Source organism: Elgaria multicarinata, chromosome 21 (assembly GCF_023053635.1).
Source record: "Elgaria multicarinata webbii isolate HBS135686 ecotype San Diego chromosome 21, rElgMul1.1.pri, whole genome shotgun sequence".
Lineage (NCBI taxonomy): Eukaryota > Metazoa > Chordata > Lepidosauria > Squamata > Anguidae > Elgaria > Elgaria multicarinata.
Window position 1 is genome coordinate 9,087,759 of NC_086191.1, and position 6,000 is coordinate 9,093,758.

Below are 6,000 nucleotides of genomic sequence, written 5' to 3' on the forward strand. Positions count from 1 at the left end.
GGAAGTGACATGCACAAAAAATGCTCTTCACCTGTCCAGAAACCAGACCGCTGCATTCCGCACTAACGCCCAGAGAGTAAACCGCCCAGAGAGCCCTGGCTATGGGAGTGGTATATAAACCGCCCAGAGAGCCCTGGCTATGGGAGTGGTATATAAGTTTAATAAATAAATAAATAAATAAACGGAAGTTTCTGAACCATTTTCAAAGGCAGCCCTGTTTCAACAGCCTTCCAGTAGTTTCATCTGGAGCAGGGAGGTGTAAGCTTCCTGAGATGCTGGCTAAAGATCTGTGGGGGAAGAGGAAGCAACTCTGTACATGCTCAGGGATGCTGTCGAGATGTAATAAATAAATAAAAGGGTGTGCCCCAAAGCATTTGTTGCCTTTCCCATTTGTTTTTGAGCTCCTCTGACATCACAAGAGTTTTTAGGTGATACTCGGCTTTCTTTCGTGGGGAAGGCATGTAGACATTCTTGTGCACTGTTAAATTAGCAGCTAGGCACACGAGTAATTAAGCCTGGAAGGGAATGTTAAAGTACACATGCAAGCGCACAGACATAAACACAGACTCGCACGGGGAACCAGTTAGGCCGCCAGACCACAAATGTGGGCTGGGAGCCTTGATGAAGCGAGTTCAAATTCCATCAGAGCTTTTAACTCTGGCTGCGATCATGTGCGCATTTTCCTCGGAGTAAGTTCCCTTGGGCGCTCGATCCAAGAAAACGTCTGTAGTAGCAGCGGGAATCCCCTGCCTGTTGGCAAAATCTGCCCTCCAGTCCTATGGGGTTCCCAGATGGCCGTACCCACTTCTCATAACCCCACAGTTTCCCTCTAACTTCCAATCTGCTGGGAATACTGCAACCTCTTCTGCAAGTTACAGGAAGGGGGCAGTATTGCAGTGAGCTAGTTAATGCATGGAAATTTGGGGCATAGCTAGCCTTAGGGCCTCTATGGTCTGCAGTGTGGTTTCCTGATCCTCCCCCCTTCTCTCTCTCTGACCTTCTCCATTGCTGGGAGCACAGGTGTTTTCTCTTTCTCCTGCCAGCGTTATAGAACACAAAGAAACAGAGCAAACAAACTTTGCCTGAAACTATGTGCTGCACCTGCATTTTTATGCAAGGACCTGTGAGTAAACTGTTTTACCTTTTCTTCACTAAAGTAGCGATCTCCTTGCTTTTCAGACTTTATGTGTGTGCGCGACTGGTAAACGCTCCTTCTGGTCTACCGTATGTTTTTCTCTGCTAACTGACTTTTTAACAGGGGGTAGCAATACCAGATAACCCCATCGTCATCAATCATTGCTCAGGTTTCTCCCCTTGAAAAGCTTCTAAAGCTTAGCTTTTGGCAGAAAGAGATTTAAGCTAAAATACGCTGGTATTTTGGCCTCACCCTGTTTTTGCCTTTGGTACCGCCCACCACTAGAAATTGAATTCAGCCTTTTAGCCAGAAGAGCTTCTTCACCTTTGACCTATAGGATTGGACTGTTACTTAGTTGACCACCACGGACGGAGACATTTATTCTCTTGCCAAGCCTCAGTTTCCCCATCTGTGTGCAACTGGAATGATAGCAATCTACTTAGAATCATAGAATCGCAGAGTTGGAAGGGGCCTACAAGGCCATCGAGTCCAACCCCCTGCTCAATGCAGGAATCCACCCTAGAGCATCCATGACGGATGGTTGTCCAGTTTCTCAGGATTCTTGTGTACCTAAGTGGAATACTGTCACCCAAATGGGCATCACCCATGGGGTAGTTGTAAAAACAAACATAAAACCGGGGCGCGTTTTCGAAACATAAAATCAGTTATATGACATAGCTTTGCATATCCAGGATTCCTCTCCGATTTGATAAGTAAAATATAGTCCACAGCAGCCTTCTCCAACTTGGTGCCCTCCAGATGTTTCGGACTACAATCCCCAGCATTCCTGACCATTGGCCAAGCTGGCTGGGGCTGATGGGAGTTGAAGTCCAAACCATCCGGAGGTCACCGGGTTACAGGACACCGCCTTAGCAACACCCTCGTCTTCCTACCTATGCAAATGTTTTGTGAACCACCCAGAGAGCTTTTGCTATTGGGGGTATAAAAATGCAATAATAAATAAATAAATAAACGTCAGCAGTCCTGTTCCCCTTTCCTCCTCTCCTGCCTTTTGGCCCCCTACAGTCTGATTTGGCACCATCAGAGATGTCTTGGCTCCGAACGGAACGGCTCTCCCTCAGCAAATTAATCTTTGTGCTGTCCTCGCCCTGCTCCAGAACCGAGGGCCAGGTCATGCCGCTGGGTCATGCTGCCCTCCAACCCCACTGCGCTGTCGGACGGATGACGGTTCTTCGCCGGCCTGCCACAACGGGACAAGTAAAATCAACCACATCCCAAAAACTGATGGTAAGAAAAGAAGGAGCTGAATGGAGTTGATGCTCAATATATGGGGGCATATGACATTATTATTATTATTATTATTATTATTTAAAAGCTGAATAATATTCAATCAGGAGGGGATTAGACAACGGGAATAAAATGTAGAGGACCACATTAGCCACTTTGGGTTCCTTGCAAGAGGGAAAAAGGCAGGATATATTTATTTATTTATTAAATTAATATACCGCCCCATAGCCAAAGCTCTCTGGGTGGTTTACAATAGTTAAAAACAGTGAACATTAAAAAGTATACAAAATTTAAAACCATCAAAACAACAGCATAAATAACAATAACAACAATTCTCATCTGGAGAATGGGAGTCTTTTTGCAGAAGGTCTGTATCTGTGCGTCCATGGAATGGTATCTTGCTAGATACTGTTTCTAATAGAGGCCAGACTGAAACTGGGAAGATAACAAATGAAGCAGGATTGAATGGAGCCTGGGTTAAATGGATCACATTCAGTCTGGCTTGCTAGAAGGATCAGGTTACAATGTCTCCCAGGAGGGTAGAAAGCAAGTAAGAGATACTAAGAAAAAAGGAAAGGAAAGCCAGGATAGTTAAATAGAACCTCCGCAGACAGGAGCAATATACCGTTGGATGCCGGGCGCTGGGGACAGAAGACAGGGGAAGGCTGTCCCCTTCGTGCCCATTGTTGGAGACAAAATACTGGGTATGATGGATCTTGGTCTGGTTTAGTCCCGTGAGACCTGGGAGGGGGGAATACTGGATTGGAAGAGGATCTAGTTTTGGTTTTTGGAACGCCATCCCACCAACCTCAAACGAAGAGGAATGGTCAGGGGGAGGGGCATTGGGCGGGGGGGGGGGCAAGGCAGATGCTTACTGTTTCGCTGAGATTGCTGGAGTAAAGGAGAAGGCTGACCAGCCCTCTGTCACTGGAGCTGCATCCTGCATGGAGCAGGGGATGGACTAAGTGACCTCCCAAGGTCCCTCCCGACTCTGTGGTTGGGGGCGACGGGCAGTGGTGGATATGGACCGACACGTGCCTTGCGAGGGTGTCCATCCCCTCAACCTCCTTGGCCTGGAAATGGGGTGGTGTGTGTGTGTGTGTGCAGAGTGTATGAAGGGAACAGGGGCCTCTTTTGACGCCTCCCCCCAAATCCCCCTCCCAGGTGGGGAAATGGCATGGTCCTAATTGGGATCGACACGCGGGCAGCCCATCCTCACGTGGCGATCCTCGCCAGGGAACACGCGTCCAGCCTTGTCCCCCGCCCGATCTGTGGCTTCTCCACCCGGAGCTGCTTCGGCGAAGAGCAGCCCCCGAGATCGGCGGGCCCTTTCATCACTTCCGCCCCCCCTTTACTCCTCCTCCTCCTCCTCGCCTCTCCATCCCCGCCCGGGAACAGCCTCCGCCGCCGCCACAGCCAGCCAGGGCCAGGCCGGGCTGGGCTTCGTCGGGCTGGGGCGCACGGCGCGCGTAACGGAGCGGCACAGCCATGGGCCAGGGCGCACGGCGGGACGGCGGCCGCGGCCAGCACACACGGTCGCGGGCCGCCCGAGCCTAGCGGCCCTGGCCGGGGGATGGAGCGCGGAGGGAGCGGCGGCGGCGGCGAGGGGCGCCCGGCGGCGGCGGCGGCTCGTTAAGGTGCGCCGGGAGGGGCCCGGGGGTTCCTTTCCATGCCCAGGGATCCACCTATTGGAAAGGGGGCCGGGGGGGGGTCCTCACCCAGAGGGTGTCTTTTGTGGGGGGGGGGCGTTCTTTTGGTTACTTTACACCTTTCCCCTCTTTCCTTCGTTTCTTTTTATTTTTGGGGTGGGGGTGAATTTGGGAGAGGCCCCCTTGAAACGCTCCGATTTCCCTTCCAGAAGTTCCGGCGGGGTGGGGGGATTTTGGAGCTCTTTCCACGACCGGAGTTACTTCATGTTGTCTCAATACCCTCTCCTTAAATTCTTTGTGTGTGGGGGTGGGTGGGGAATGGATTTTGGAGACACACACACCCCCTTTGAGAGATATGTTGCCTACATTCCCTTTCCTTAAGTTCTTGGGAGGGGTGGATTTTGGAGGGAACCCCCCCCCCCCCCGTTCGTCCATGTATACTTTATGTTGACTCCATTGCATTTCCTTAAGTCCTTTTTATTTGGGGAGGGGAGTGTGAGTGAATTTTGGATATGCTCCACCCCACCCACCCCCATAGATACTTTATGTTGACTGCATTGAGCAGGGGGTTGGACTCGATGGCCTTATAGGACCCTTCCAGCTCGTCTATTCTATGAGACTATGAATTCCCTCTCCTTAAGTTCTTTTTAGATCCGCCTCTCTTTCCCTGGGCCTCTAACTCCAACCAACTCCCCCCCCCCCATCGCAGGAAGGGTTGCCCCCTTCTTACATACTGATATCTAGCTTTCTTTAACAGTTCACATCCCGTTTACATCTACTCAGAAGTAAGTCTAATTGATTTCAATGAGGCTTGCTTCCAGGTAAGGGGCGATGAAGGGTGGTGCCCTGCTGCTCTTTGACGTACCAGACAATCTCTCCCCCCCTTTCTCTTTTCATATCTTCCCTCTCCCAGCCACCGTCTAGCCAGGAGCCAGATCTGTAGCGGGGGGGGGCATGGGGGCTGCCCCCTACATTTTATCTGCCCCCCTTTTTTACAAACAAATAATTAAGGAACAGTTTACAGTTTTGTCTTTAAACTCCCCCTCCTCATCTGCCCTATTTCTCTCTCCCTTGTTCTTCCTTCCTCCCCCTCCCAAATCAGGATACAAACCCTGCACCCCCACCCTGACTAGAAACTTCCTTCCTCCCTGCTTGGCCGAGTCTAATAAAATCCAGCACCTTTTTTTCCTTACCCCTGCACTCCCTTTCTTGGGGGGGGGTGGTCTCTTCTTTCCCCAGCCATCCTTTCATTGAGATTCCACCCCCCACCCCACCCCACACACACCACAAATGTGATGACCAGATGACCACTCTCACTCCTGGATTAGCATCTTAGGAAACAATTCCACCCCCTGCACACAGTTCTTTCTCCTAGATCCTGCATTACCTAGCTCCCAGGTTTCTTTCCTGGTGGTTCTTTCGGTCCCTCTCTCCCCCACCCATCTTTCTCTCTCTCTCTCTCTCTCTCTCTCTCTCTCCAAGGCACTGATGCTCAGATATCATATCCTCACTCCTGGGTTTGGAATCCTCCTTCCCTTTCTCTGTGCCTTCTTCAAACATTTCCCCAAAGCCCAGCTCTCTTCCCCAAATGCCGAAGTCTTGATATCTTAGCCTTAGCTAACCCACACCCAAACAAATCCCCCTTTTTTCCAGGTTCTGGATCCTGCTTCTGTAATCTCTCTTCTCTAGTTCCTCCTCGCTTTCCTCTTGGCACCGTCCCTCACCCCCCTCCAGATGCTGCCGGGCGGCCGGCGGGAGTCAAAATCTTGCTTTCGTGTCATCTTTTAGCAGCATGGCCTTCCGGAGCCAGAAACTGTTTCACCTCCTCCCTCCCTCCGGCTGCCGTTTCCTCCCCTTCCCGCCCCCCCCCCTCCAGCCAGCGGTGCCTTCAGGGTAGGACTTTGGGACAGAAGCCTGGGGCCCCGCTCTGTGGAATGACCAGGAGGAGCCCCCAAACTGAGCGGCGGG